This window comes from Bidens hawaiensis, unplaced genomic scaffold, assembly GCF_021521415.1.
Source record: "Bidens hawaiensis isolate Kalapana, Puna unplaced genomic scaffold, B.hawaiensis_p1.1 tig00018400_1, whole genome shotgun sequence".
Taxonomy (NCBI): Eukaryota; Viridiplantae; Streptophyta; class Magnoliopsida; order Asterales; family Asteraceae; genus Bidens; species Bidens hawaiensis.
Window position 1 is genome coordinate 73930 of NW_027492773.1, and position 9394 is coordinate 83323.

Here is a 9394-nt window from a genome sequence, read left to right on the forward strand (position 1 = left end):
TGAAGGTCCAATTCGTCAAAGGACCAGTTCGTTATAAGGTCCAATTCGTCAAAGGACCGATTCGTTATAAGGTCCAATTCGTTATAAAGTAACGAACGGGTCATTCGTTAAGAACCCAATTCGTTAAGAACCAAGTAACGAACTAGGAGTTTAATAAAATGTCAGAGTAGTCCCTAGACTTAGAGAAGAATGAGATAATTACAAAATAACCCTTGAACCTTATTAATTTATAGAAGATACCTTAAAGAATTGAGAGGTTAACAATAAAATATTATCATGAAATCCTAATGAAAAATGTGTTAATACAGTTGATGAAAATAAAATATTTCCAAGCTGGCTCTGCCCCTTGTGTCGGACCGGTGCGGGACACGGTTTCCCAACGATTCACGGGGCAACGTGTTAGAGTGCGGAATCCTCTAACACGGCGATTCGGTGGTGATCAACAACGCACGGTTACGATTCCTAAGACGGTTTGACACCTAGGGACGGAGGAAAAGACCGACACGAAGAAGATGGGCAGAGAGGATTTTCGGCAGTAGCAGGTTCGTGACTGTGTGTAATGTGTGCTCTCTCTTGTGAAATTTCCTAAGTTTCGTTTATATATCGTATACTGATTCGATCGAATGAGTATCTCATTCGATCGAATGAGTCCTGGTTCGATCGAATCAGTCACTGATTCGATCGAATCAGTTTCTTTTGACATTTTCAGTCCGTTAACTTGGTTTCACGATCGTTATTTTCATATCGAACCATCCTGATAGAACTGGGAACATACACATGACATTTCATGTCCTAACAAACTCCCCCTTGGAGCCAGTTCTATTTACTTATAATCAATCGAGTTCTCTTGCTCGATCGTAACTCCCCCTTGGAGTTATCTCACTCTCTCTTTTCTCAAAGCTAGTGGTGCGCACGTTGCATCCACGAACTCCTTTCTTCATGAAGTTCTCTCAAGATCAAATGGTTCAGTCAGTCAGACTTACCATAGGTTCCGCAAATCCTGAGAAGCTGTCAATTGAATTTTTAGATAAACATTTAAGCACAATCTATCACAATGTTCCAAAACAAATTACATTCAACTCAAGAACAATTACAATCAGAAGATTAAACCTTGAATTACAACAAGAAACAAAATAAACATGACAATTAAGCTTCAGTTTCTTGTGCATACTTCTTCTGTTGCTCTTTCCAGTTTGATCCTGCATGTATGTCATAGGCAAAGCAAATCCTAATGACATTTCTATACGTTAATGCTTGCTCTCTGTCTTCGGGGGCATAAAGAATCTCTGTCTTGTATAGTGTATAGACATCCTCCCGTGACAAGTTTGTGAGCCACATAGGATCAAATATGCGAATTGTGCTCCAATTTCCATTGTCGTTGAGCACGATAACTGCTTCATGCAGTCTTCCATCATAGTACCAATGCCTGAATGCTTTGTAGAAGTCCTGCTTCATCTTTCTTAGAGGAATCTTCTTCATCGTGAGTGGTGGCATGTACTTCAAGATAATCATTGGCCTGTTGGTGATCGGATCGATCTCCTTTTTACTTGTATATCTCTTTGGCCTCTGTGGAGTGATCATCTTCCATTTTGAGTTGTATTCCTTTCGCAATACACTCTGATAGTACGTGGCAAATGGAGATGAACTGGCGTAAAGCATATCAAGATAGTTCAGACGGTTTAGATCATAAGTAGGAAGAGTCTTCAAGTCAGTGATACGTTGAAAGTACTCAACCCCTTTTTCTCTCTTGATAGCAATGCAATTAAGATCCTTCAGACACGCCCAAGCAATAATCTCTCCTGAAGTTCTACGACCCTTCATCTTATAAGACGTTGTGTGAGGAATGGTCGGCTTTGCTTGTCGTCTGGACCTTATCTTCTCAAGAATAGCGTTGAAAGCTTTCTTGCATTCTTCTGTTTTCTCAACGAATTCGGCTTGATCTGCTTCAGAAGGCTGTTTCATTGTGTTTGACCTTTTGTCAGCCTTCTTCTGTATTTCCTCCTCGGTTACATTTTGGAAGAAACTTGCAGAGTTAGGAAGATTGTCAGTTTGAGACGTGTAGTATTCTGGATATTCTTCCTGTGTCAAGTCTTCCATTTCAACTTCATCAAATTGAGAGGGATCAGCGGCCGTAGATGATGTTGAGTCAGGCGTAGCAGCCGAAGAAGATGTTTGTTCTGTTGAAGGCAAAGCCAGATACTTGCCTGTTTCTTCATTGTATAGCTCAAACATTTGTTCCAGTTCTTCTTCTGTGAAATTGTGTGAAATTTCACCTTCTTCCAAGTCTCCACTTGCGAAGTTTTGCTGCTCATATGGATTGTCCAGTAAAAACGTGAAATATTCCGCTGCTGTTTTTGATTGCAGCGGTTGGACATTAAACGGATCAGCATCACCTGGTTGATTAAAAACCACAATGTAACACAAATTTTAAATAAACATATGTTATATCATAAACATGAAATACAATACCATTATATATGAAACTAAGTTTACACACAAATCATTAATTAAAAAGATTTAACATTTAAGTCGTCACTACATTCACTCAAATTCCTCTTAAATACCTTCACCTCCATCATCAGAAGAGTCCAGTTCGTCTGTGTCCACATCGACATTGGTTGGACCTTCCAGACGAAGAACATCTCCTTTCAGCTCGGTCACTTTTGCTTCAAGGCTTAGATTTGACTCTTTCAGCTTGTTGATCGAAGATCCTTGTTCAGCGACAGTAGCATTTAGCTGACTGTTTTCAAGCCTGAGCATTTCGTTCTCAGCTTGAAGTTTAGCAATCTGCTCATCTCTGAGTCGATTCTGTTCTTCTTGCTCTGTCTTGAACAATAACATCTTCATCATAGCCTTGTGAAGATCAGCAATTTCAGATGCAACCTTTTGAGGTATAGACATTTCCGGTTGAGGTTGAGGAGTAGGTTGTGGTGCTGACTGCGGTGTTGGTGGCTGTGCTGGTTGAGCAGGAGGGGCAGCAGAAGTCCCAACTGATGGTACCATTGAAGGACGTGGTTGATCGGAAAATAAACTCCGATACTTTCTTGTAACCTTCTTCTTCTGCCTCTTTGCAGGCCTTTCTTCAGTCGCATCTATCTCAGCCGGTTGTTTCTCGGCTCTAACTTCTTCACCAGCCTCCAGATCCTCAACATTTAAATACCAATCAGCCTGTTTTTCCTCTTCTGTCCTTGTGTCTTCCGGGGCCGCCACCTCCTCAGTGTCAGAATCGTCGCTGGATTCCTGATACGGTAAATTCTCGACGTCTGAATCACTGGCAGCATTTCTCCACTTCCTCTTCGGAGGGGCCCTGTAGGACGGATTGACTATATGCCCGAAGCATCGTTTGAGTGGTGGCCTGGTGGGACGTTCTTTGTAGGATTTGAGACGGTTGAGAGTCTCATTCTTCATGTGGTCCAGTTTCACCACATCACCTTCATTTTCTTTCAGTAGACCCGGTGCTTGAGTATCAACTATCATCTGAACGAACCTCGGGTACTGAAGAAACTTCTCGCTCTTCCCTTGTTTCAACGTGATGTTTTCCACCATATGACCAAACGTCATTTGAGAGAAGTTGTAGGGGCGGTTCATCACTAGAGCAGCTACGGTGAACTGCATGCTTTCCCTCAGCTTGTCAAAGCTAGTTCATTGAGGCCCCAAGCAATGCATCACCACGTGTGCCAGATACTTGAATTCGGGGCACAGGTTGGCTTTGTGAAGCAGACCGGCATTGAGATCGCCGTCATACTTCATTCTTGCGAAACATCCTCTAGTTGCCGCAGGATGTAATGATGTAGGGTCTGATTCTAAGTCTACAAAGCCGCAGACTTCTCGGATTACCTGGGCAGATATTACGATGGCATGCCCTCTGACCGTGGAGCGAATAACCGACGGCACGACTGTTTTGTCGTGCGTGGCATTCCTCCAGAACTCTTGTTGAATTGACATTATAGGCTCAACGATCCTCGAGATAGGTCCAGAAATCCTTGACCTCTTCAGAAATTTGATAACTGTTGCAAAATCCTTCCCGTGGCTAGACTTTTCGTCCAGGAAAGCCACGATATTGTGCTTGATAGACGTTTTGAATGGAGCAACCACTTCTGCAACTTCAGCCATTGAATCTGTAAACTTAAACGTGTTAGAACGAACAGATATCGAAACGACTGAATGCGTTTAAAATTTTCAAATTTTCTGGACTAGTTCGATCGAACGAGCAACACATTCGATTGGGTGAGCTATTCATTCGATCGAATGAGATCTGGTTCGATAACAGACAATCGAATGAGATAGATCTTATCATTTACTTCTGATTCGATCGAACTATTAATCGAATAAGTCACATTCGATCGAATAAGAAACTCGTTCGATCGAATAGACTGATTCGACTCATTCAAGCAGAAGCCCGGAAATGAAGAACACCCGAACCCGGAAAACCAAAACGACCAAAAACCCGATCAAAACACGGTTAAAAACAAGTAAAACTTACATTTTTGTGATCTACGTGAAAAACTGAATAAAGTGATCGGATCAAAAAGAGGGTTTGAGAAAAACAAGTTTGAGAGAGAAAATCCGTAATATTTTTCGAATAAATCTGTCCGATCGAATAAGTTTGAATATTTATACTGTTTTTGGACTTATTCGATCGAATGGACTTGTTCGTTTGGATCATTCGATCGAATGAGATTCTATTCGATCGAATGAGTCTCTTCACAACTGTTCGCATTCTCTCACACACTGATTCGATCGAAACTGTCCATTCGATCGAGTTATTCAATCGAATAGCAACCTATTCGATCGAATGAGGGAAAACATTTGAAAAATAAAATATTTTTTTTTTTTTTTTTTTTTTTTTTTAAATTTCTTATTTCCCGTCCATCGATCGTGATGCCTTTGAACCTGCACGAAAACATAAACTTTTGACACTTGGTTAGTTTTCTTAGACATTTTCCAATCCTGAGAGCTTCGTTCCTACAGAACATATAGATCATAATACATTAGTAACAAATGGAAAAATATCAGGCTCAAACATCTTTGGGTTTTCTTGTCACTTCATTCTTTCTTTCATGCACAGCCTGTTGCACAGATGAACATTTAGCAACCTGCATGAAGTTTTCTTTCATTCCTACACACTGGATAAACATTTAGTAGGAACAGACAGGGATCAGACTACCTGTCACGATGTTTTCTCATCGATTCTCAAACAAACAGAAATAGATAAAATGAAAAATAAATAGAAATAAGATCTTTTTGGTTTTTATCAAAAAATTTACAGGGAGGGACAGGGATCAGACTACCTGTCACGATGATTTCTCATCAACATTAAAGCAGAATAAAATTAAAAAAAATTAATTCAGAATAAAAATCTTTTTGTATGTTTTTTTTTTTTTTTTTTTTTTTTTTTTTTTTTTTTTTTTAATATTCAAACTGAAATAAACAACTGTACAAAAATTTAAAACACATTATTTTTGGTTGAGAAGGATCTATAATAAGAAATCATACAGACGTATATGACTATCTACTGAGACTTTTCGAGATTTTTCATTTTTTTTTTTTTTTTTTTTTTTTTTTTTTTTTTTTTAACAGAATATACGAAGTTAAACAAGACATAATGAATATTCTTTTTGTGAGAAAGATCCGAACAGGAATCATACTAATTACGTGACTGTCACACAGATCCGTGTTTAGCTGTATTATGACATAAAGAAACAGGTTGTGAGCATGTAAATAACTTAAAATGGTTTTCATCGTTTCTGTGATACGAGTTAGGTTCAATTATGTCTCAAAATTTAAGTGGGTAACAACTCAGAGATTATGATGCCTCCTATCTATTCTCAAAGCGTATTTGGCTTTCCCCAAGTCACCCCGAATTGACCTTGACCCATAGTGTCTGATTAAGGTTGTAAGTGTCTTCATCTGCTTCCCGTTTTCTTTCTTACTCCATGATTGAGAAGTCTTGACATTGTTAACTCTAGAATGTTTCAATCACTCATAAGGTAAATTTTTTTTTTTTTTTTTTTTTTTTTTTTTTTTTTTTTTTTTTTACATAGACTTCAGAGTAGTAAACAATTGCAAGTCCCGAATCTGGATCACTGCAGTTTCTTCACACACTATCTTTACGGGAATCAGAACACTTATGGGCTCGTGTATGACTGGGTAATCGCTTTTCTGCCTATCATTCGGAAAGATATATATGAAGACATACAAAACTCTTTAGGAGTTTCCACGTAAAATCGAGTAGATTTAGTTTGTATCACATCTACTTTTACACACCATAAAAAGCTACCATGACACCCAATGACCGTTCTAAAGCCTTTTAAGCCTAATAACTTCACTAGTTAAGCACACAGAATCAGTGTATCTATCATTTTCCAAGGTTGGATCAATTTCTCATTTTCTGAATATATATGAATGCCTTTTAAAAAAATAACGTTTAAAATATTTCGCCCCGATCAAGTCAAAGTCTTCAGGTAAACGGCTATCCTGAAGATCCAATGGATCAACTGGACCGACCACATACGAGTATGTGTCCTTCTAACTAAGTATAACCGACTATTTTTCAGCGAAAGAATAAAAACCCATCAAAACCCGCCCCGATCACTTTCAGTCATCTGGTTAATGGCTATCCTCATAATCTACTAGTAGAAGTAAGGACCAAAACACATCCGAAAATGTGTCCATCAAACTGAGGTAACCGACATAATTTTAAGCGATAGTGATGTACAGAAATAACAAATCTTTTTGATGTCTCAGTATGATAGCGTCTGTGTACTATCACCTTTCTTGTAACAAGATCAACTTCTGAAAATTTTGAAATTTTTTTTTTTTTAATGTTTTTGGGTTTTTGTATTTTATATTGTTTTTGGTTTTTCTTGAAACCTTTCTCCCCCTAGAATTTATAAAAAACAAAATCTTTTTGGATTTTTCAAATTTTTAAGAAAAGAAAAAATGAAAACAATTTAAATGATATCTTCAGGAACATCATCTGATATACGTTTAACGCCGTTGATCTCTAGTAAATATAAAAACCGTGGTTTATCAAATGCTTTAGTGAAGAGATCAGCGCGTTGTTCCTGAGTGGGGATTTTTATCACATCGATTAACTTCTTTTCGTAGCAGTCACGAAGGAAGTGATATCGAATTTCGATGTGCTTCGTTTTGCTAAAATGGACCGGATTTTTGGTAATTGAAATTGCAGCAGAATTATCAATATATATGGGAGTAGTAAAACATTCAATACCGTAGTCACGCATTTGTTGCTGAATCCAAATAACTTGAGAACAGCAACTGGCAGCCGCAATATATTCCGCCTCAGCTGTTGAAGTGGAGACTGACGTCTGCTTTTTGCATTGCCACGTTACTAAACGACTTCCAAAGAACTGACATCCTGCTGTTGTTGATTTGTAATCGAGTTTACAACCACCATAATCCGAATCACTATACGCATGAAGATCGAAGTTGTCATCATAAGGATACCAAAGACCCCAATCTGGAGTACCCTTCAGATAACGCAAAATTCTTTTGACTGCAATCAGATGGGAGACCTTCGGCTTTGACTGGTAACGTGCACAGAGACACGTAGCAAACATTATGTCTGGCCGAGAAGCAGTCAGGTACATTAGAGATCCGATGATCCCTCTATAGTGAGTTGGATTGATCAATTCACCCTTCTCGTCAGGATTAATCCCGTGATTAACCTCTAAAGGAGTTCCCTGTGAAGAAGAACTCAACATCTCAAACCGTTTCAAGATGTCATTGACGTATTTTGTCTGGTGAATGAAGATACCGGAATCTTTTTGATCAACTTGAAGTCCTAAGAAGAACTTCATCTCACCCATGGAGCTCATTTCAAATTTTTCTTTCATCACTTGTTCGAACTCCTTACAAAGTGTTTTATTCGTGGACCCGAAGATGATGTCGTCCACGTACACTTGTACCATAATTAGATCTCCTTCTTTTTCTTTTGAGAATAGCGTGCAGTCAATGGTTCCCCTTCTAAACCCGTTGTTCAGAAGGTGTTTGGATAGTTCTTTATACCAAGCTCTCGGGGCTTGGTGAAGACCGTACAAAGCCTTGTTGAGCAGATAGGCTTTGTCCTTGTGATATGGGTCTTCAAAACCTGGAGGTTGTGCCACATATACGGTCTCTTCGATGTGACCGTACAAAAAGGCACTCTTGACGTCCATCTGATATACTTTGAATTTCTTGAAAGATGCATACGCCAAGAACATCCGGATTGCCTCCAAACGAGCAACCGGAGCATATACCTCATTGTAGTCTAGGCCTTCGATTTGCCTAAACCCTTGGACCACCAGGCGGGCTTTGTTGCGAACAATCACTCCACGATCGTCACGTTTACATTTTAGTACCCACTTAGTGCCAATTTTCTTCTGTCCTTTGGGGAGATCCACCAGCTTCCACACACCAAGTCTTTTAAACTGCAATAATTCCTCTTGCATGGCTGAGACCCAGTTGGGATCTTTCAGCGCATCGGTGGTGCTGTGTGGTTCTTCTTGTGCTAAGAAGCATTCATGGGCATTAAGAGCAACTGATCCTGACTCCATCATTTCTGTGTAGAGACCAAAATTCAGCTGTCGACGAGTTTTGACACCCTGTTGAATGTCCCCTATAATGTTGTCTTGTGGATGATCACGTTCAGTCCTAACAACCGGATTGTCAGAAACGACAACATTTTGTTCCAAGTTAGTTAAGTTCGGCTCAGGAACTGGAGCGGTTTGTGGTGCCTCTGAAGTAGACGTTAGAGGCTGATCTGCATTCGGCACTTCTTGATTTGACGATGAAGGTTGTGAAGTAACCTCAGTTGGTGCCGATTGTACATCATCTGCTGGAGATTCATCTTCAGATTCAGATTCGGAAGATTCTTGAACTTGATCGCTAGACTCTGTGGAGGAAGATGATGACGGACCAGGATGAGTTGAAGATTGCAAAGATTCATCAGGAGGTGCATTTTGCGCCTCATACATCATTTGAATAGCAATCTCATACAGATTGAAAGACTTGAACAATTTGTCATAATCAAACAACCAGTCTTCTCCTGTCCCCTTGGCTGGTTCTGTGTAGCGTTGAACATCGACATGGTACCATTCTTCAACTAATTTTGTTGTTCTGTTGAAGACCCTTTTGAGAGGTACGCTGTAACCCAGAAAATAACCCTTGATAATCTTCTCCTCGAACTTATTATCAACGTGCCTTTTAAGTAACGTGCAAAGAGCTCCGAATGGTTCCAGGTGCTCTAAGTTAGGCCTTCGTCGTTGAAGAAGCTCGAAACTTGTCTTGCCGTGGCGCTTGACAATGCCTACCCGATTTAATGTGAAACAGGCGTTGGCAATTGCCTCACTCCAAAACGTAACAGGTAACACTGAGTCGGCTAACATTGTTC